Source organism: Lutra lutra, chromosome 3, assembly GCF_902655055.1.
Source record: "Lutra lutra chromosome 3, mLutLut1.2, whole genome shotgun sequence".
NCBI lineage: Eukaryota > Metazoa > Chordata > Mammalia > Carnivora > Mustelidae > Lutra > Lutra lutra.
Genome location: NC_062280.1, coordinates 14,393,054 through 14,417,712, shown reverse-complemented (window position 1 = coordinate 14,417,712; position 24,659 = coordinate 14,393,054). Strand labels below are relative to the sequence as shown.

At 36.3% G+C, this 24,659-nt stretch overlaps 1 protein-coding gene and 1 pseudogene across 1 annotated transcript in view; one reads left to right on the top strand and one right to left on the bottom strand.

Moving 5' to 3' along the window:
- BMPR2 (bone morphogenetic protein receptor type 2) overlaps positions 1-24,659 on the bottom strand; it is a 212,487-nt gene that overhangs the window by 79,029 nt on the left and 108,799 nt on the right.
- On the top strand, positions 16,543-16,661 carry LOC125096682 (uncharacterized; annotated as a pseudogene).

Below are 24,659 nucleotides of genomic sequence, written 5' to 3'. Positions count from 1 at the left end.
CAAGACACATGCTCTTCCTTCTACTGGGAGAGGCCTTTTAAAATATATAAGGGCCATTTTTAAAGATTGCCACAATGACTAAGATGTGAGGACTGCTGGCATTTAGTTAAGTCTTAACTAGGGATTTAAAAATCCTTCAAGATTTGGAACAGTCTTGCACAACTAGGTTATTACCCAAATGCCAAATGGCAGTTCTACTAAAAATATTCTTGCCCATGCCCTCAACCCAGGCACTAAAGCCCTTACATAGAAAAAGAAATCTGGGAGAAGACGGTAATATTACAGAACTTCTCATTAATACAGGGCACTTTTCACTTCTGGTGTCTTAAAAACCTCTTAAGGAATTTGGGTCCATCTTTAGAAGAGAAATAACTTATACCTTGAGTAGAAACAATAAATATTTTTGGAGTAGGACCATAGCGCTCCAAGTCCAAATCTGTAAATAAAGGAGGCTTGGAGCTTCCTAAAGTTTTAGAGGGAGTTTAGCTTTTAGCAATAGCCAGATACATAAAAAGATAAGAAAATCATACAACACATGTTGTAACATGCCCCCAAAAATATCATTTAAGTTATTCAAAATGTGCTGTTTTATTGAACTTTTTAAAATGGCCATCTTTAACACAGAGGGAAATGTGTTCACATTTTAAAAATACAGCAGTCACCATGTGATGAAAAAAAAAAAACCAAAAGAAAAAAAGAAAAAAAGAAAAAAAAAAAACCCCACCCCACCAAGAACCCAATTTGTTTTAAAGTCAAGCTCTATTAAGAAATGTCTTCTAGGGGCTCCTGGGTGGCTCAGAGGGTTAAGCCTCTGCCTTCAGCTCAGGTCATGGTCTCAGGGTCCTGGGATCAAGCCCCACATTGGGCTCTCTGCTTGGAAGGGAGCCTACTTCCCCCTCTCTCTCTGCCTTCCTCTTTGCCTACTTGTGACCTCTTTTTCTGTGTCAAATAAATAAGTAAAATCGTTTAAGAAAGTCTTCTAATTAAAAAAATATATATTATCAGAGCTCCTACTTGCTATGTGGGATGCTGTCCAATTTGTGTATCACTTAATAAAGTGAATTAGATCTTTAAACTTACTTGGTTGAATTTTTTTTTTTTTTTTTTTACCAGATCTTACCCACCGTGGTCTTCCTCCCAAAAGGCAGTAATTTCTGTCCAATTATGAGAAAAACATCAGACAAACCCAGGTGAGAGACATCCTACAAAATAGCTGACAAATTTTCCTGAAAACTGTTATGGTCACCACAACAAGATGTGGCCAAGAGAACCAGCCTCAGAGATGCCAACAATGACCATACCCTGGTGTAGGCAGCACACTCTAAGATGAAAGGAATCTGGGTCCGAGAATAAATTAGTGGACAGAGCTACTTCCTCATCCTGGACATACTCCTTACTGGACTGTTAAGTGAGAGAGAAATACATTTTTTGTTGAGTCACTGTCAAAAAGAGAAGGAAGGAAGGAAGGAAAGAAGGGAATGTCTTCTGTGGCTTTTCATTTTAGTGTGTTATCTGCAACTAGAGTATTTTTAGAATATAATGAAATTTAATATTTTATTCAACCAGCTATACCTTCCTATTTCCCCTTCAAACAAGACATAATCAGGGAATTAGAAAATGTATTTGAAGGTATTTAATCCCCCTTGCACCTAAGGAATTAATTGTTTAAATGAATATATCAAACAACTAACTAAAACACAAAAAGCATGACTGGATTTTAAATAATGGGTGTTTATATTTCTTAGTAAACAAAGGAAACTTATTCGTTTTCTTGATTATGTGCATTTCTAAGCTCTTCTACGACAAAACAATGTCTTTAAAAAAATGTCTTAACATATAGTAGGAGAGGATTAATGTTTACTAACTTGAACTGAACAACATTTATTGAATGTAATTATTGAATATAAACAACCTAATACTGATAGAAAAAAAACATAAACATACAAAGAACAAAGTTTTCTTGAGGTGAGATCCTCCTAAATAGGATGGTCCTAAACCCAAGGATTGATGTCCTTATAAGATAAAGGCAGAGGGAAATTTGAGACAGAGGTGAAGGCAATAGGAGGACAGAGGCAAAGATCAGAATATGCAACTATAAGCCAGGGACTACCCAATCATTGGCAGCTACCAGAAGCTAGGAGAGAAGAATAGGACAGATTCTTCCTTATGGCTTACAGAAGGAACCTACTCCACCAACACCTTGGCTTCAAACTTCCATCCAGGATTGTGTGAGAATAAATTTCCTTTGTTTTAAGCTACCTGGTTTGTGGTAATTTGTTACAGCAGCTCTAGGAAACTAATAGTCTTTCACAGAATATTCCCAAAGAAAAAAGTTTCAGAAGAAAACCAGTTATACTTAGGTTGGAGCTGTATAATTAAAAAACATGGAGGCATTTCATTCCATGAATGCAAAGATGGTTCAAGATCCACATGTCATCAATGTGATACACATTAACAAAATGAAGTTTAGATAAAAATCATTTGATCTTCTCAACAGGTATAGAAAAAGCAGTTGACAAGATTCAACATCCATTTATGATAAAAGCTCTCAACAAAGTGGAGATAGAGGGAATGTATCTCAACATAATAAAGGTCATATGTGATGAGCCTATAGCTAACATCATATCCAGTGGTGAAAAGCTGAAAGCTTTTCCTCTAATATCAGAAAGAAGACAAAGATGCCTGCTCTTGCTACTTTTATTCAATATCATACTGGAAGTCCTAGACAGGGCAATTAGGCAAGAAAAAGAAAGGCATCCAAATGGAAAGGAAGAAATAAAACTGTCTCTATTTGCAGAAAGCATATTAAATATAGAAGACCCTAAAAACTCCATTAAAAAACTATAGAAGAAAAGAATTCAGGTAAATCAATATACAAAGTGTTTCAGTTTGGCAAGATGAAAAGAGTTCTGGAATTTGGTTGTGCAAAATATGAATTTACTTCAAACTACTGAATTGTACAGTTAAAAATGGTTAAGATGGGGCGCCTGGGTGGCTCAGTGGGTTAAGCCGCTGCCTTCGGCTCAGGTCATGATCTCAGGGTCCTGGGATCGAGTCCCGCATCGGGCTCTCTGCTCAGCAGGGAGCCTGCTTCCCTCTCTCTCTCTCTGCCTGCCTCTCTGCCTACTTGTGATCTCTGTCAAATAAATAAATAAAATCTTTAAAAAAAAATGGTTAAGATGATAAATTTTATGTTTATGTGTATTTTATTGAACTAAACATTTTAAAAACTTGTATCTTCTAAATGGTAATATACACAATGTGGAGCTATTTTAGCAAGAGACAAACTACAATAAAGATAAGTAATTAGGATAAATTTGGGCGCCTGGGTGGCTCATGGGTTAAAGCCTCTGCCTTCGGCTCAGGTCATGATCCCAGGATCCTGGGATCAAGCCCCGCATCAGGCTCTCTGCTGAGCAGAGAGCCTGCTTCCCTTCCTCTCTCTCTGCCTGCCTCTCTGCCTAATTGTGATCTCTGTCTGTCAAATAAATAAATAAAATCTTTTAAAAAATAATAATAATTAGGATAAATTTATCAAAAGAAGCATATATTTGTACACTATAACTATAAAACATTGTTGAAATAAAGAAGGCCTAAATAATAGGGTCACCATCTTATGTTCATAGATTAGAAAACTTAACGTTGTTAAGATGGTAATATTCCCCAAACTGGTCTACAGATTCACTGCAGTGCCTACCAAAATCCCAGCTGCCATTTTTGCAGATATGGACAACATTGCTGGTGAGAATGTAAAGTGGTTCAGCCGCTTTGGGTAACAGCTTGGCAGTTCACCAAGAGTTAAACACGGAGTTACCTAAGAGGCAACTCTTTCACTACTAGGTATATGCCCAAGAGAACTGAAAACATATGTCTCCACAAAAACGTATACATCACTGTTCATAGCATTATTTATAATAGCCAACACTGGAAAAAAACCAACTGTCTATCAACTAATGAATTGAATGAATAAACAAAAACTGGTAAAGCCATATAATAATATTATTTATCCATAAAAAGAAATGAGTTACTGATACATGCTACAACACAAATGAACCTTGAAAATATGATGCTAAGTGAAAACAGTCAGACATAAAAGACCACATATTCTATAATTCCATTTATGTAAATGTCCAAAATAGGCAAATCCATATAGACAGTAAGTACATTAGGGGCTGCCAAAGCCTGGGGTGGGGAGTGGAGCGTAATGGAGATTGACTGCTAATTACTCGAGGGTTTTTCTTTTCGGGTAATGAAAATGCTCTCTAGTTAAATAGTGGTGATGGTTGCACAATACTGTTAATACACCAAAAAAACCGGAATTTTACACATATATAGATATTAAAATGGTGAACATTATAATATGTGAACTCTAGGTCAATAAAGCTGTTTTTTTTTTTTTTTAAAGGTCACAAAGAACAAGCTTAAGAGTACTATTCTGGCAAATTCAAGATTATTTCAGCATTAAAATAAAAATCCACAAGTCCATGGGGCACCTGGGTGGCTAAGTTGGTTAAGCATCCAACTCTTGATTTCAGCTCAGGGCTGTGGGATCGAGCACCACATCAGATTCTGTGCTCAGGAGGGAGTCTGCTTGAGATTCTCTCCTTCTCTTCTCCCTTACATGTGCTCTCTCCCTCCTCCTTCTAAAATAAATAAATCTTTATTTTAAAAATCCACAAATCCATAGTAATACTCTTTCTCTTTTCTTCTTCTTTTTAAAGACATTTAAAATTTATTTATTTGTGAGAGAGAGAGAGAGAGAACACAGCAGGAGGAGCAGCAGAGGGAGATGGAGAAGTAGGCTCTCCATTGAGAAAGGAGCCCAATGCAGGACTTGATCCCAGGACCCTGGGATCATGACCTCAGTCTAAGGCAGAAGCTTAACTGACTGAGCCCCCCAGGTGTCCCTCTTTTTCTTTTTCTTCTTTTTTTTTTTTTTAAACATAAGAATGCCAGCTATTAGAGTAAAATGACAGAACTAGAAAATCATCATTTTGAACCTGTAATATAATAGGTTTGGGAAAGGATAATGCATGCTGAAGCCATTAAGTAAAAAGGTGGTTTAATAGCAAAATTATTTGTCAGGTGCCAAAGTATCTACCCACCGATGACTTACTAAATGCAAAGGGGAAAATGTACCTTTCTTTTCTTTTTTTCCCCCAATATTTTATGTATTTATTTGACAGAGAAAGAGAGATCACAAGCAGGCAAAGCAGGCAGAGAGAGGGGGGGAAACAGGCTCCCTGCTGAGCAGAGAGCCCTATGCGGGGCTTGATCCCAGGACCCTGAGATCATGACCTGAGGCGAAGGCAGAGGCTTTAGCCCACTGAGCCACCCAGGCACCCCAAAAATGTACCTTTTCAACAAAGTGTTGTCATCTGAACTGATACTGTGACTCGATATGATACAATACGAAGTTTGCAATATCATCCATAATGTATTCTTGCTAATAATTGAACCCAAATGAAATCAACCTTCTAGACTAAATGTCTAAGTTAGAAATTTCAAGGGATTAAAAATACAATAAAATAATTGGACAAATCCAGAATATAGGGACAATTGGCTTAGAATCTCTAGAAGTCAATTTCATGGATAATTTAAAAAGGTAAGGGAGGGAGAGACTATATTAGATTAATAGAAATTAAACAGACAAAATAGTCAAATGCAATGTATCAACCGTGACTGAATTCTGTTTGGGAAAAAAGTCTTAAGAGTTATTATGGGAAAGGCTAAGCTCGGACTAGATGCTGGCTTATGTTATGAATTATTATTAACTTTCTTGGATTTGAGATGGGCATTTGTCTTACATTTCTAAGAGATGCATGTGATACTTGTAGCTTACTTTCAAATGGTTCAACAATAGCAACAACAACAAAAACAGGTATGTATCCATCCAGCCATCCATCCATCCAGAAAGGAGGAGGTAATGGAGAATGCAAAACTGAAAAATGTTAATAATTACTGAATCTATGTGGAAATATAGGAGATCAATTCTAATTGACTAAGATTTTTTACTTTATATACAGAAATTTTCATATGAAAGAGCAGAAATTTTTTTTTAAGATTTTATTTATTTATTTGACAGAGACCACAAGTAGGCAGAGCAGCAGGCAGAGAGAGAAAGGGAAGCAGGCTCCCTGCTGAGCAGAGAGCCCTATGTGGGGCTCTATCCCAGGACCCTGGGATCATGCCCTGAGCCAAAGGCAGAGGTTTTAACCCACTGAGCCACCCAGGCGCCCCTAAGCAGGAATTTTTTTAAAAAGGAACTGTGATCACTACTGTCAAAAACTTAGAAGTAAAAAGAGAGTAAATAATTGAACATTGAGGGGAAAGAAGAAAAGCTGCCAAAAGGCAAAATACAGTGCTACCTTTTACTGGATGCTCCATCTCAAATATTGTATTCAGAGGCTTTAATATGTAACTATAAATATTTAACTATGTATGTATTCTCTACTGTTACATAACAAAGTACCCTAAAACTTATTGACTTAATACAGATTTATTATCTCAGTTTCTGTGTGTCTCAGGATCGGGGCCCTGCTTAACTGTGTGCTCTGCTTCAGGATTTTTCACAAGGCTGCAGTCAAGGTTTAGGTCAATGCCAAAGTTATTTCAACTTTTAAGTGGGGAAGCATCTGAGCTCACCCTTTGACTGTTAGTAGGACTCATTTCCCTACAGGTTGCTGGACTGTGGGCTTTAGTTCCCTTCTGGCTGTTGACAGAAAGCAGACCTCAGTTCCTTGGCAAGCAGCCCTCTTCATGAGAGCAAGCACACAAGAAGAGCCATACAGGTTATACCAGTAAGACGTAAGTTAGTCTTTTAAAACCTAATTATAAAAGTGATATTCTATCACATTCACCACATTCTTTTTGTTAGAGTCTTGCCTACATTCAGGGAGACAGGATTATACAGAAGTGGGAATACCAGGAGGCAGGGATCACTGGGAGGCATGTCCAATGCTGCCTACCACAATATATGGGTATCGTTCACTTTTTTTTTTTTTTTAAGATTTTATTTATTTGACAGAGTTCACAGGTAGGCAGAGAGGCAGGCAGAGAGAGAGGAGGAAGCAGGCTCCCTGCTGAGCAGAGAGCCCAATGCAGGGCTTGTTCCCAGGACCCTGAGATCATGACCTGAGCCAAAGGCAGAGGCTTTAACCCACTGAGTCACCCAGGCACCCCTATCGTTCACTTTTTGAAAGTTTGAGTTATGTCACTTTGTTTTTATGAAAGACATTAGTACCTATTTTACTAGCCAAATTAAATCTGAAAAGGATTTTTGTTTTGTAAAAAATGGCAAAAAATGAAAATAACATTCAGCATTTTCCATTACAGAGATAACACACAACCTGAGCAGTGAGAGTGGCACCACCAAAAGTTCCTTCTCCAGGAAATACTCAGCACCTAAACCTCAAACTACCTAGCTGTGACTTTGTTTGTGAGCATCTGTTCTTGATCTTGATTTGTTCTGTGCATCTATTAGCAAGATGTGTCCTGAGATACTAAAAAAACTTAAGAGATGTTACTTTTTGCGTCTCAGAGTGCTCAAAATTTTTTCCATATAAATTAATGGTTCTTTGCTTTACACCATTTTGATTACAAAAGTTTCATAGGAATGCTCTACTTTCAGAAAGTGTGAAAACCTGTATATACATTTGAATCTCATTATCTACTATCTACTATCTACTTTGCTTATGAAAAGTCATTGTAAACACTGAATTAGTAAATACTGAACTAATGCTCCTATGGGAAATAGATGGTTAGGTTCCTGTCATCCTCTAGGTCAAACCATATTCACCAATCTCATTAATATATAACCTTCTCTTATATGTGTTTCTGTTTAAAGATGTTTTATTTAATATACCGTATATTGCTGATTCATTAACATTGAACTCACAGCTGATGGCACTATAACTTTCGTGCCTGAAAGAAGCTTATCTAACACATGTATTTTCTCTGTAATTCATATTATAGCCTTCTTGTGCTTAGAAACACTAGAAAGCACTTCCGCCCTATACTTGGAGGCCATTTTAGACTGAAAAATCACCATCAAAAGTGCAAAAAAATGTGGCATTAAATAGGCTGAAACGGACACTTGTTTACAGTATGGATGCCAAAGTAACAAGGTAAGAACATGTTCATGATCAACCTTAGCTGGGAACAGGCATGTCAGGCAACTCAAATTTTTTGTACCATGTGCATGTCTTTGAATGACCAAGAAAGACTCTGAGTACTGACTTTGGAGTTACAAATAATTTTTTAGCAAGTAGGAGAAGTCACAAACATGGAATCCAGGAATAATGAAGATTGACTATATTTTTATTCATTGCTAAAAACCTTAAAAAATATACACTTGGGAAAAATAAAGCAGAATAATTCACTGTTTCATAACTTCTTATAGCTTTTTTTAAAGTGAGGGATGAGGTTAACAAAAGATGCAGAAAATATTATCTTTGTTCTATTTCTCAACTGGAAGGACACAGGATCTTGAATACACATTATGAGAAACTCATAACAATCCTTTCTTCAAATAAGAAAAGACTTAGAATATAGGCTCTCATATAATAAAAATGGACATAAAAATGTCCTTAATGGTAAAAAGAAAATCAAATGAGTAATGATGTTTGTTAACACTTGATTTTTAAAAAGACCTAAGGACAGTTTTCTCCTAATCATAACTACTATCTATTAAATGTTTAGTATATGCTAGGTACTCTACATGCACTATTTTGTTTAATCTATACAACAATCATATAAAATAAGTAGTATTACTTTGTACATACTTAATATATAAAGAGGCTGAGTAACCTGTTCAAGAATATGTTTACTAAGTAGAACAGGAAGATTTTTAACCCATGCACTAATACTGAGGGCCAAATGCTCTTTTTTGTTTTTAAAGATTTATCTGTTCATTTATTTGAGAGAGAGAGAGAAAGAGAACACAAATGGGACGGCAGAGGGAGATGCAGACTCCCCGCTGAGCGGGAAGCCCAACTCAGAGCTCGATCCCAGAACCCTGGAATCAGGACCTGAGCCAAAGGCAGACACCCAATGACAGAGCCACCAGGTGTCCCAGAAAAGCCAAAGCTCTTAATCTTTATGCTATAGACCTCCCAAAGAATCAAGTGAATATTTTTTTAAACATTATACTTTCCTCCCTTAGATGATACTTTTTTTAAGAGAATAATTAGGCTAATTTCATATTATAGCTAGAATATAATGTACTTTTTTAAAAGAAACAATTTGAAAAGAGCTTATAACAGTACTTAAGTTGTTAGTGCATTTCCAACCAAAATTGTATCTCTTCAATTACTATTAAAAATTTTTATCAAAAGACAAGAAATAACAAGTATTGGCGAGGATGTGGAAAATGGGAACCCTTGTGCACTGCTGGTAGAAATGTAAACTGGTATAGGCAACTATGGAAAAGAGTATGGAGGTTCCTCAAAAAATTAAAAATAGAACTACTATATGATCAAGCAACTCAACTTTGGATATTTATCTAAAGAAAACAAAACACTAATTAAACAAAATATATGCATCCCAATGTTCACTGCAGCATTATCTACAATAGTGAAGATCTGGAAACACCTAAGGGTCCATCAATGGATGTGTGAGTGTGTGTGTGTGTGTGTGTGTGTGTGTGTGTGAGAGAGAGAGAGAGAGAGAGAGAGAGAGAGAGAGAGAGAGAATATTATTCAGCCATAAAAAAGGGACGCAATCTTGCCACTTACCACAATATGGATGGACCCAAAGGCATTATGCTAAGTGAAGTAAGTCAAACAGAGAGAGACAAGTACTATATAATTTCATTTACATGTGGAATGTGAAACATAACAACAACAAAAAACCCCAAGCTCATAGATACAGAGAATAGATTACTGCTAGTCAGAGGAAAGGGGTGGGTCAAAGGGATGAAGGGGGTCAAAATGTACGAACTTCCAGTTATAAAATAAACAAGTCATGGGGATAAAATGTACAGCATAGTGACTATAGTTAACAATACTATACTGAATATTTGAAGTTTTTGAGAGTAAAGCTTCAAGTTCTTACTACAAGAACAAAAAATTTTGTGATTATGCACAATGACAGATTTTAACTAGACTGACTGTGGTGATCACTTTATAATACAAACAAAAAGCAACTCATATCGAACACGTGAAAGCAATATAATGTTACATGTCAATTATATCCCAATTAAAAAAAACAAACATGATGTTATAAAGACAGTTGCTATTCAAATCATGGCTAGTTTCATCTTGGTTTTGAATGTCCTTTTTTATCTGTGACTCTACTTTTTTATAAGATTTTATTTATTTATTTGAGAGAGAGGACAAGCAGGGGGGAGGAGCAAAGGGAGAGGAAGACAGAGACTCCCGACCAAGCAGGAAGCCCAATTTTGGGCTTGATCCTAGGACCCTGAGATCATGACCTGAGCCAAAGGCAAACATTCAACCAACTGAGCCACCCAGGTGCCCCAGTAACTCTACTTTTTATGGTAATCTGGCATATAAAACCACTAAATATATATCAGATAGATAATCACTATTTCTATATGAATATATGCAGAAAATTCTCATTAATCAGAGATACTACAGGAAATGAGAAATAGCTAAGACAGGTACAAAGGAATACACATGGAACTGGACGTAAAGATAAGAAAAATTATAGATGTTAAAGACATGAAAATTATTTCTTGCTTCTACATCCAAAATTGTCTACTATTTTAGAAGACATTTATTTTTAAAAACCAGTCAATCCACCATAAACGCTTGGGTCTTATATTTTACAGACCAAAAGCTTCCACTGACTTTGTCAGTAAAACCAGGTGAGTAAACAGGTTTTACTTTGTTCATCAGGACCAACAAGTAATACAAATTTTAAAAATACAAACATGAAGAAGGATTACTTTTTTTTGAGAGAATAGGGACAAAATATGTAGGTACAGATTGGGATTGATATTCAATAGGGCAGAGGTAGCAAAATTTTAGAATGAAAACTGTTTGACTAACACCACATAATGTGTGCAAATGAAATCTTGTTACTATTGCATTAAGGACTATTTTCTAAAGGATACATACTTTACGTCTCTTGCAACACCCCTCTCTACTAATATTTATTTTTAAAGATTTTATTTATTTATTTGACAGACAGAGATCACAAGTAGCCAGAGAGGCAGGCAGAGAGGGGGAGAAGCTCGATCGCAGGACCCTGAGGGGCTTGATCCCAGGACCCTGAGATCATGACCTCAGCCGAAGGCAGAGGCTTAACCCACTGAGCCACCCAGGCACCCCTAATATTTTTAATACGGGTAAAAAAGAACAACATACTTTGTCTCTTGCTAAAATGCTTCATCAAGTACTAAGCAAAAACTTCTGGCCACCCGTATTTCCCTTTTTGTATCTATTCAATCACTTTAATGCTGTCATAGAAGCAGTAAAAACTGAAAAACCATCATAAATTCACAACAGCTGAAAACTTATCTGTGGCCCTAAGCCATATGTCAGTTTCTTTGAATGTAGGCTTTCTTTTCTATTTTCTAGCTTGGTGTGAGATAAAGACATTTGCTGCCAGACACTGAAGTTAGAATTTCTAATCTTAACAGCGCAGCATAAATTAGAATGTGATTTCTTTTTTTTTAAGAATATGATTTCTTAAACTTAGCTTTATTCAATCTTTCTCAACAATCTGATCCAACAATCAACTTAATGAGTGATGTAAATTAAAGAAAATAAAAGCATTCTACATTTTTATACTGATTTTCACCCAAGAACCTCCAACACCAAATACAATGACTTAGGTCTATTTAATTTTTTAGAAAATGACAAATTTTTGTCTGCCTTTCTACTGTCTTAATTACTTTGTTTACTTTATTGTTAGGGAGGTTAATTATACTAATTCTGGAAATCTTAACAAGAAACTGTTTAAAGTAAACCTTGCACTTTGGGGAGGGTATATGCTATGGTGAGTACTGTGAAGTGTGTAAACAATTCACAGACCTGTACCCCTGGGGCTAATAATACATTATATGTAAATAAAAAATAAATAAAAAATAAAAATGAGATATGACTTTTATAGAATAAAACATATATCTAAAAAAAATAAATCTTGCAATAATTATACACTTCTTTCAAACTGGGAATTTGCAAACACATAAGCATGATTTAAGGGTATAAGAAAATAAAATATTACAAATATAAATTGATTTACTGGGGCGCCTGGGTGGCTCAGTGGGTTAGGCTGCTGCCTTCGGCTCAGGTCATGATCTCAGGGTCCTGGAATCGAGTCCCGCATCGGGCTCTCTGCTCAGCAGGGAGCCTGCTTCCCCCTCTCTCTCTCTGCCTGCCTTCTCTGTCTACTTGTGATCTCTCTGTCAAATAAATAAATAAAATCTTTAAAAAAAAATAAATTGATTTACTTAAAGACTGATTTACTTTTTAAACAGAATGGGTACTGCAAAGTCTCTTATGGTTTGAAGAGACTCAGAATAATATAGCTCACTTTCCTAAAGTGTTAGACTTCTGGTTTTAGGTGGTAGATAGACCTGTGTTAGTGTGTTAGTTTTCTTTCTTTTGTCTAGCTACAAAAGAAGAAAACCTCAACTTGGTGACAGTGAATCTCTATTATCTCTGTTTGCTATTCTCTTTTAACACAGAGAAAGTAAGCTTTAAATTTCAGACAATTTAGCAGGCAACAATATCTAGTTAGCTAATATATATATGGTTTAGTTTTCATTTTATTTATTTTTAAATAAATAATTTTTAATGTTAGCTCTACTTATGACATTGACTTTCCATTTATAGTAGTGATGGAAAGTTTCCCTTTAAAGTACATATAATTTTAATGAGATAATTTGAAGAAAAATATTAAGTAATAAAGCAATATGTCATGTGAATATAGAAAACATTTTGATACTCAGTGGTACACAGATATGGTTAAAGAATTATGAGGAGTTCTTAAATTTTAGGAAATGTGATCAAGTATTTTCAAAATAATCTTTTCTCTCCTTCCAAATGAATAAATTAACATATATAAACTGGCCCCCTGTTGGAGTATAAGAGTAATGATTAATAACAACTGATTATAGAGAGTAATGGCTAAAACCAATAAAAAGCAATAATTAATAACATACTCTGGAGCCAAAACACCTAAGTTTGAATCTTGGCTCTACCACTTATTAGCTGTGTGACTTGCTAAATTATGTATCTGTGCCTCAGTGTTCTCAATGTAAAATAAATATAACAGTAATCATTTCATATGTTTCTGTAAGGATTAACTGTAAAAGTTGAATACATAGACAGCATTTAGAACAATGTCCGACACATAGTGAATATTGAAAAATATTATTTAGTTTTGATTTCACTATACGTTAAACGCCCAAATTCCCTTTATATTTTTATTGTAAGGAGACTGCTCAATCTAATAAGTCTATAATCCTGATAAAGTGAATTAAAATTTCATTACTACATTTACTCCACCCAGAATAACATTCTCTAAGAATCTTATATTTACTGTAATTATTTTATGAGGCAAAACTCATTAAATATCTAATGGGTGCCTGAGTGGCTCAGTGAGTTAAAGCCTCTACCTTCGGCTCAGGTCATGATCCCAGGGTCCTGGGATCAAGCCCCACATCAGGCTCTCTGGCTCGGCAGGGAGCCTGCCTCTCCCTCTCTCTCTCTGCCTGCCTCTCTGCCTACATGTGATCTCTGTCAAACAGATAAATGAATAAATAAATCTTTTTTTTTAAAAAAGAGAGAAAACCACTAGTATGAGAAGGGAAACAGAACTAAGAACACCATATGTTGATGGGGAAAGAAAGGACAGTGCCTATAAAAGTTAATTTATCATACTGGGTACAACAGAGGAAGGGTTTCCTAAGAAAAAAATAAAGGGACTCAGAAAATAAGATATCAAGGGAAGAAAAGTACCCAATCTTCCTTAATTCCTAAATGTGTCTAGAGCCAGTTCTGACTATAATTAAGTACTGAACAGGTACATTACCACTGGCTTATATTTTTTAAGGTTCCCATATAATGAAGTAGTCAAATATGGAACCTACTCCCTGAAAAAAGAAAAAAAAAAAAACAACCCTGAAAAATAGAGTCACAACTAGAGGAAAAAGTCTAATAATTCAGGCACAAAGATCTAGAATATGAGTTATCAACCACATACCCTATAATCTTATCTTTAGCCAATTTTTTTTTCTTGGGGAATTATCTCATAATGAGTATCTGGCTGAACACATGCTCTGGGGCTCTGATGGCAACCTCAGACATGAACCTCAGATCACGGGTTACAGCAAAATAATTGAAAAGGATTTTCTAAATATCAGAAGTTCTTTTTCCTTTCCCTTTTTAAAAAAATGGTAATAATCCTTCCTAATGGAAGAGCACAGCATTTAAACTTTACCTCCAATGCTGGGATTGGAGAAAAGGTTTTTTGTTTTGTTTTTCTGAGGACAAACAGCTGGGGCCTCACTGACTAGAAACATTGGTCATCTACAGTCCAAACAGAACTTTAATTTTTAGGGTTTAATAATGCTCACATACTTTTTTTCTAAATCAATAAGAAACTGCTGATATATATTTTAAAACAGACATTTCATTTATGTTTCAACAAAAGCATCAGTGGACTTCTCATTCTGCATTTTTTTTAGCAAAACAGCCAGAAGTCTGCACAGATTTCATTAATTTGTGCCATATCTCATTGCCTCCAAAAAACTATGTAAGGCAGTTTTATAAGACTAAGCAAAATCTGTAATCTGCAAAAAATATTTAAGAACTAAAGGTAAGTGGAGGGGCGCCTGGGTGGCTCAGTGGGTTAAGGCCTCTGCCTTCGGCTCAGGTCATGATCTCAGGGTCCTGGGATCGAGCCCCGCGTCGGGCTCTCTGCTCTGTGGGGAGCCTGCTTCTTCCTCTCTCTCTGCCTGCTTCTCTGCCTGCTTGTGATCTCTGTCTGTCAAATAAATAAATAAATTCTTTAAAAAAAAAAAAACAAAAAACTAAAGGTAAGTGGAATAACCTTTCTTCACTCCCCTAACTCCACATCAAGGTAATTTTTAAATGATTATAATATAAGACTCTGTGGATCAAAAAGCTACAGATACTCACCTATGGTCATGGATTGGTTATATTTTCCCTGGCAACTCCTTTCACATTATTCTTAAAGATCCACTGCTATTATATGCTTTAGTTTCTATCACTAACTACCTCATGGTATTCAGCTTCAACTGAGGTTGATTAAAAACAAACAAACAAGCTTTTTCTGAGGAAAGAGACCTATTTTTGCTATTCTCAGTCCTCCATATATTTCTTCATTGCCAGTGGTCTAACTCTACTCAATGTATGAGATATAGTGGTAGGAAGGCAGGTAAAAGTGGTTCTGGATATCGTGTAACTGCACAATTCATGAGAACGATATAATTCCAGTAACAGCAATGAATAGTTTGATGTCAGGAAGTAAACTGTTCAGCTGAAAACAATCAAGAGAGAAATGAATAGGCTAAAGAGAACATTAAGTACCTTCTGCTGTTTCCCTAGAACATAACCTTTAAAAAAGCCGTAATCTACTTGTGCATCATTTTCTTTACCAGTATTAAAATACGCTACAATTGTACTTTTTGAGTAAGGGTCTCTGAAAATGAGATCACGTAACAGTATCTACCTAGGGAAAATTTTCTAAATTCCTGCATTATTTTAAAAATTAAGATTTGCAAGGCATCTACATGGCTCAGTTGTTAAGTCTCTGCCTTCGGCTCAGGTCATGATCCCAGGGCCCTGGGATCGAGCCCCACATCGGGCTCCCTGCTCAGCGGGAAACCTGCTTCTCCCTCTCCCACTCCCCTTATGTTCCCTCTCTCGCTGTGTCTCTCTGTCAAAAAAATAAAACTTTAAAAAAAAATTAAAATTAGGGGCACCCGGGTGGCTCAGTGGATTGAGCCTCTGCCTTCAGCTCAGGTCATGGTCTCAGGGTCCTGGAATCAAGCCCCACATCGGGCTCTCTGCTCAGCAGAGAGCCTGCTTCCCCCTCTCTGTCTGCCTGCCTCTCTGCCTACTTGTGATCTCTCTCTCTCTGTCAAATAAATAAATAAAATCTTTAAAAAATTATAATTAAAATTTGAGGCTTCTTTCTTAGGAATGAAAAGGAGAATGGGAACAATTACACCTTTTTTACTTTACCATAATGAATTTAAACTAAGGGAGTTAATAATTGTTCTACTTTTGTCTGTACCTGTTATCCCATAAACTATTTGTCCTTTTAAATTGAATGTAACAACCAGTTTTCAATAAATACCTGTCCATTAGTGAGTGAATCCAATGATTTCAACTTTTGCCAGATTATAAATGACAACAAATCTACTCCCTTCAAGCATCTGAAAATATGTCAGTTTATACATTAGCATATATCCTTTTATTAAATTATTCATTCAACATTTATTGCACTCCCACCATTATATACCTGACACTGTACTAGTCACTGCAGAGACAAAGGAGCATTAAGAAGTTCCTATCTCCAAAGACTTTAGAATCTTGTAGAAGAGTGTTGTATGAAAGGAGAGGTTAGCACTACCCTTGACAAGGATGTAAAAGACCCTTAGGCTTGACAATACACATATGGTTAAGGCACTGCCACCTACTTCAGGTATCTATCATATTTATGATTTCACTCTTATGTGGAAAATAAAAAACAAAACAATTGAATAAACAAAAGAATCAGACCTATAAATACAGAGAACGAACTGATGGTTGCCAGAGGAAAGGGAGGAAGGAGATGGGCCAAAATGAGTTAAGGAGAATGATAGATATAGTTTTCCAGTTATGTAATGGTTAAGTCATGGGAATAAAAGGTACAGCATAGGGAATATAGTCAATGACATTGCTGTATGGTGACAGATGGTAGCTACACTTGTGAACACAGCATAATATAAAGAGATAACTGAATCACTGTATTGTGCACCTAAAACATAACACTGTGTGTCAACTACACTTCAATAAAATTTTTTCTGAAGAATCTAGTAGGGGCACCTGGGTGGCTCAGTTGGTTAACTGTCTCTCTTCAGCTCAGGTGATGATCCCAGGGTTCTGGGATGGAGCCACACATCAGGCTTCCCATTCAGCAGGAAGTCTATCTATCCCTCTGTCCCTCCCACTCTCATGCTTTTTCACAGGCTCTCTACCAAATAAATGAAAAATAAAATCTAAAAAAAAAAAAAAAAAAAAAAAAAAAAAAAAGAATCTAGTAGAAGAAGAGCCAAAGACAATCACAAAATATGTGGAAATTTAGGCATGATGCCTGCAACTTATTTGCAAAAGGTTCAGGAAAAAAATAGTGATCGGCATATGTATATATATGGAGGAGAATAATAAAGCAAACATAGCAAAATGTTAATAACTGGTGAATCTGTGGATAAAAGGTATATGGAAGTTTTTTTAAGTTTGAAATAATTTTTTTGTTGTTGTGGGCCCAAAATATTAACACCTGACATTGATTGTCAATACAATAATAGGTTAAAAGTTTAAAAAAAGATAAGCTGCAAGCTAAATGTGCTAGAGAAAGACAACCACTTCAACGACCAATCTGAGTTAGCATAGTTACTCATTAGGACAAATGGGTTTGTTTTTTATTAAGCTACTCAAATGTTATGGACACATCTTCAAAGAGTTTATAGATGTGACAGCACTTTGAAATTATAAAGCATTATGCAAATGCAAAGCTTTAACAGTCATTACAAAAACATCATGAGAAGTTTGGAGATACTGTTTCAGTGAACACTGTTCTCAAAAGAATGAGTAATGAACATTTAGTTTTTGACACCTTGATTAATGAATGTATAATTTAGCACTTAAATGAGCGTTGAACTTTTTTTTTTAAGATTTTTTATTTATTTGTCAGAGAGAGAGGGAGAGGGAGCGAGCACAGGCAGACAGAATGGCAGGCAGAGGCAGAGGGAGAAGCAGGCTCCCCGCCGAGCAAGGAGCCCGATGTGGGACCCGATCCCAGGACGCTAGGATCATGACCTGAGCTGAAGGCAGCTGCTTAACCAACTGAGCCACCCAGGCATCCCATGATCGTTGAACTTTTAATAAAAGATATTAATGGTCTTTCCTTAGGAAGAACCAAGGTTCAAAGATTTTTTTTTTAAATGTTACAAATGCATATTAAATTACTATTTAAAATGTAGCTCCTGTCATCCCTATGGTATCAAGACAAACTAACAAGGGATGAAATGATGTGATTTCAGACTATTCTAAATCATTCTTCTCAAAGCTAATTAGCTTCATTATTGAAAAAGAATATTACAGATAGGCAATGAACACAGGAAACTCAAAACAGAGAGAAAAAACAACACATGAACCTCACTTTTATTAGTAATAAAAAAGATTATTTTATTAAATTATTTTATTAATAATCCAAGGGGCGGCCCGGGTGCCTCAGCTAAGCATCCAACTCTTGATTTTGGCTCAGGTCATGATCTCAAGGCCCGCATTGTGCTCTGTGCTGAGAATAGAGCCTACTTAAGATTCTCACTCTCTTCCTCTGCCCACACACCTCATGTTCTCTCTCTCTTGCTCAAAAAAATCCCCCCAAAACAAAACCCAATCCAAATCATATTTCAAAATGATCTCAGCAAAGTTTTATTTTAATAATACTAGTGCTGTGGTGCCTGTGTGGCTAAGTTGGTTAAGTGTTTGTCTTCAGCTCAGGTCATGATCCCAGGGTCCTGGGATTGAGCCCCACAATGGGCTCCTTGCTCAGAGAGGAGCCTGCTTCCTCCCTGCCTGCTACTCCATCTACTTGTGCTTGCTCTCTCCTTCTCTCTGTGTATCAAATAAATAAATAAATAAAATCTCCAAAAAAAATAAGAATACTAGTGCTGATAAAGACATGATGGAACATGCACTCTAGTACATCACTAATGGGAGAATGTGAACTGTTTCCACCAACAGAAAAGCAATTTCACAATATATGAGGAATTTTAATATTGTTACTACTGGATATAGAAATAACAATTCTGGCAATTATAATTTAATATAATGATATATGTACAAAGATGTCCACTGGCATAAAATACTAGAAACAGCCTAAATGTCCAAAACAAGGGAACGGATAAGAAAAATATCAATTAATGAAATATAACCATTAAAACTGATGACTATGAAACATATACAATAAACTGGAAAATACTTAATCTACTCAACAAAAAAGCAGGATCTAAAATGCATTCCCCCTCCCATCCTTTTTTTAAAAAGTAAACTCTACCCCTAATGTGGGGCTCTAACTCAGGACCTGAAAGTTCAAGAGTCACATGCCAAGTGAGCCAGCCACGTGATCCCTGAAATACATTTTTATCACTAATACAAACATACAAAAATTAAAGAGAGAAGACTAGGAAAAAATATCCAAAATATTAATAATGATAGTATTTGGATATAGAACTTATTAAAGACTATTTCTCTTCTTTCCACTTATCTCATTTTCCTACTTTTCGAATTTAACAAGCAGGTATTCCCTTAATATTTTCTCATATACATTATACATAAATATATTCTCAGGTTAAAGATTCAAATAACGCAACAATATAAGAATAATATGTAACCTTCCTCTTCAACAGTCAACACACACTATCCTACTTCTCCATAACTTAAAACTGTGCACCGTATTTCTAGCAAATGTTAAACATATATAAATGTTTTTGACAAATATGTATGTTAAATATTCAATAAGTGGTATTTTTATAATGGAAAATTTTAAAGGAGAGAAAAATCACTATCACCAGACTTTCTATTGATGTATACCAAGAACAAAAAGTTCTGCTTCTTAATTTTATATATATATATACTTTTAAAAGATTTTATTTATTTTAGAGAGAGAGAAAGAGAGCAAGAGCAGGGGAGGGGCAGAGGGAGAGGGAAAGTTCTTGAGCAGACTCCACACTAAGCGCAGAACCTGACATGGGGCTCTGTGTTATGACCCCGAAATCATGACCTGTGCCGAAATCAAGAGTCAGACGCTTCTCAGTGTTCACAGTCTCTCATAGTTTGTCTCCCCCTCTGATTTCCCCCCAACTCATTTCTCCTCTCCTTCTCCCAATGGCCTCCGTGTTATTCCTTAGAGGGGAGGGGGGTGGGGGATTGGGTGAGCCTGGTGGTGGGTATTAAGGAGGGCACGAATTGCATGGAGCACTGGGTGTGGTGCATAAAAAATGAATCTTGGAATACTGAAAAAAATTTTCAAAATTTAAGTTAAAAAATTAAAATAAAAAATCAGGGAGTGTGAAAAAAGAGTCAGACGCTTAACCAACTGAGACACCCAGGCGTCTTAACATTTTAATCAATTTCTTTAAACTTCAACACTTTAAAAACTATTTTTATTTTGATCAAGCACCTATCATTTATAGACTAAATGTCTGACATTCGATACGACTATTTTTCTTGAGGTTAATGCAAAAATCAATATTCATCTTGTTTGCTAACTTCAAATTCACTTACTTTGTTTAGAACAATAGAAGCGATTGAGCCAATGCTCCCATATTACAGCACTTTACTTAAAAAACACGTTCCCTTTTTATTGGGCTAACATAAATGATTCCTAGTTGGCAATACTTCAGCTTTTGGTTCAAAGGATTATAGTAAAAGGCGAAAGATTTATGCAATCTGAAGTAGGAACATCGCCAAAAGGCAAGGGAAGCAAGGGCAAAAATGAACTACTGGGATTTCATCAAGATCAAAAGCTTTTGCACAACAAAGGAAACAGTTAACAAAACCAAAAGACAGCTGACAGAATGGGAGAAGATATTTGCAAATGACATATCAGATAAAGGGCTAGTGTCCAAAATCTATAAAGAACTTAGCAAACTCAACACCCAAAGAACAAATTATCCAATCAAGAAATGGGCAGAAGACATGAACAGACGTTTCTGCAAAGAAGACATCCAGATGGCCAACAGACACATGAAAGAGTGCTCCACATCACTCGGCATCAGGGAAATACAAATCAAAACCACAATGAGATATCACCTCGCACCAGTCAGAATGGCTAAAATTAACAAGTCAGGAAATGACAGATGCTGGCGAGGATGCGGAGAAAGGGGAACCCTCCTACACTGTTGGTGGGAATGCAAGCTGGTGCAACCACTCTGGAAAAGAGCATGGAGGTTCCTCAAAATGTTGAAAATAGAACTACCCTATGACCCAGCAATCGCACTACTGGGTATTTACCCTAAAGATACAAACATAGTGATCCGAAGGGGCATGTGCACCCGAATGTTTATAGCAGCAATGTCCACAATAGCCAAACTATGGAAAGAACCTAGATGTCCATCAATAGATGAATGGATAAAGAAGATGTGGTATATATATATACAATGGAATACTATGCAGCCATCAAAAGAAATGAAATCTTGCCATTTGCGACGATGTGGATGAACTAGAGGGTATCATGCTTAGTGAATAAGTCAATCAGAGAAAGACAACTATCATATGATTTCCCTGATATGAGGAAGTGGAGATGCAACGTGGGGGGTTAGGGGGGTAGGAGAAGAATAAATAAAACAAGATGGGATCGGGAGGGAGACAAACCATAAGTGACTTTTAATCTCACAAAACAAACTGAGGGTTGCTGGGAGGAGGGGTGTCGGGAGAGGGGGGTGGGTTATGGACACTGGGGAGGGTATGTGCTATGGTGAGTGCTGGGAAGTGTGTAAACCTGGCGATTCACAGATCTGGGGATAAAAATACATTATATGTTTATAAAAAAATAAAAAATAAAAAAATAAAGATGAAAAAAAAAAAAGATTACAGTAGACCAAAATCTCAGTAACATTCTGAAATGTAGCTATAAAAATACTGAGGAGAACTTATGCACAAATTCACTTCTCTTTCATCTAGCTAGATGTACAAGTGAAAATTAGAAATCTTATTTTGTTTGCTTCTTTGTGGAAAATAAATGTAGCCAATTCAGGATAAAAGCTAATGGCCTTGAGCAGATATGAAAACACATCCTACTACTTTCAGTTTAGTGTTTCAACAAATCAAAGGAAATAATCCCAATCCGAAGATCTCAGAGTATGGACTAATAAAAGCTCTTGACAGAGAATTCTTGAAATGTGCTATATTCCAAAAAGATAAATTTTTAAATTTTTATTTGGAAATAATTTAAAACTTTCAGAATAGTTCTAAGAATGAGAAGAGTACAAAGAATAACCATACATCTTTACCCAATTTCACTTATTGTTACCATTTTACCCCATTTGCTTGCTTTATCATTTTTTTTTTTTTTTTAAGATTTTGTTTGAGGGAGCGAGAGAGAGAACAAGCAGGGGAAGGGAGAAGGAGAAGCAGACTCCCCCATCTGATCAGGGAGCCTGACATGGGGCTCAGTCTCAGGAACCTGAGATCATGACCCAAGCAGAAGGCAGACTCTTAACCAACTGAGTTACCCTGGCGCGCCCCATTCTTTTCTCTTTCTGTGCACACCACACACGCAAATACTTTTTTTGAACCATCTCAGGGAAGTTAATACACATACACACACACACACACACACACACACACACACACACACACACACACACACTATTGTCCCTTATTTCTAAACATTTCTTGGGATATTTCCTAAGAATATGGATATTCTCTTATATAACCGTAGTACTGTTACCAGCTTCAGTATATTTAATATTGAAATAATTCCTTAATCATCTCTTTTGCCAATTGGTCTAACAATGTCCTTTATCATATTTTTCACATACAGCATAGGAGAGTTAGGCATGGCTTAGTTGTAAAGTCTCTTTAGCCTCCTTTTTATCTAGATCTTTCCCACAGTCTCTTTGCTTTATAGGACACTGGCATTTTTGACAAATCCCCTTCTTGTAACAGAGCACTCCTAGTTCCTGGTTTGTGTGATGTTCCCTCATGATTAGGTTCTGGTTATGCATTCTTGGATGAAATACAGTACTCCATTAGTGATACTGTGTCCTTCTCAGGGTATCATGGATATCCATCTTGCCCTTCATTAATGATGCTGATTTTAATTACTTGATCAAGGTGTTACCCAATATCTTCAACTTATAATTACTAATATTTCCCTTGCAATACGTGGGAGACACTTTAAAATAATGCAAATATTCTAGGGCGCATGAGTGGCTCAGTAATTAAGCGTCTGCCTTCGGCTCAGGGCATGATCCCAGGGTCCTGGGGATCTAGCCCCGCATCCAGCTCCCTGCAGGAGAAGCCTGCTTCTCCCTCTCTCACTCCCCCTGTTTGTGTTCCCTTTCTCTCGCTGTATCTCTGTCAAATAAATAAATAAAATCTTTAAAAAAAAAATAATGCAAATAAACTGGCTCCATATTCAAAATGCCCTTAGATTTAGGATGTTTTGGTTATTCCTGCCTGATCCAATCCTTACCATGATGGCTACAAAAGGATAATTTTCTTTTTTTTTTTTTTTAAAGATTTTATTTATTTATTTGACAGAGAGATCACAAACAGGCAGAGAGGCAGGCAGAGAAAGAGAGGAAGGGAAGCAGGCTCCCTGCTGAGCAGAGAGCCCAATGCGGGGCTCGATCCCAGGACTCTGAGATCATGACCTGAGCCGAAGGCAGCGGCTTAACCCACTGAGCCACCCAGGCGCCCCCAAAAGGATAATTTTCCAACTCCACTCCCCTAAACTTACCAGCTGGCACCTGGCATTCTACTATAAGCAAGTAGTCTCTCTTCTTCCTTCTCTGCTATCAGCATTGACTCATGAATTCATTTTCCCCCCAATAGTTTACAATTTGTTACTGTACTTCTTTAGCACTCAAATTGTCCCAAATTAAGATAGTAGGAATTTCTTCAAGCTGGATCCTATTTCCTTGTGACAAGTCTCCCCTGCATTTGGGGGCACTTCTCTTCCTTACTTTCTAGTGTTATAGGATACTTCTGGCTTATCTTGCACCTATTCTGCTCTAGTCTTAGAATAAGTCATTTTTCCAAGGAGCCCAACTTCTTTTCGCTGGAGAGTGGTATTAGAATCTAAATCTGAGTATTTCATTTCTTTACTGCTACTGGGGTGCTATTTATGGCTTCTTATCCTTTTCAACAAATAGAGCTAAGAAATATTTATATATAGGGATGTGTGTGTATACTATATACATAAATACAAATATATACACATACAAATATATACACATGCATACACATATATACATGGCCACATATCCATGCATGTAACACATACATATGTATATTTTTAAAATCATAAATCCATTCTCATACCTTGAATTATAATCTATCCATACAGTATTCTATTGTATTCCTCCATCTATAATTGTATGTGCCTATTTCCTCAGTAAGAGCAATGGCTCCCAAAAGCATCAACACCATTTACTTATTTCTTAATCTTATTATACGTCTACAATTGTTTCACAGTTGCTTTGTCCAGGCTACTAGAAAACAAACTTAAAAGAGTTCAGTATTTGTTTGCAATTCTCCTCCCATCTCTTACATCCCATATTGCCCGAAGTAGTATAAATAGTAAAACACCGTGTTTTAAAATCCTTACATTAGTTCTCTCATTCCTTTATACTTTCCACTCCTTTCTCTCCATCCCTTGTAAGTAACCAACTTAGTTATCTTCTGGTTTATCCTTTGTTTCTTTTTGTAAAGATAAGTTTTCTG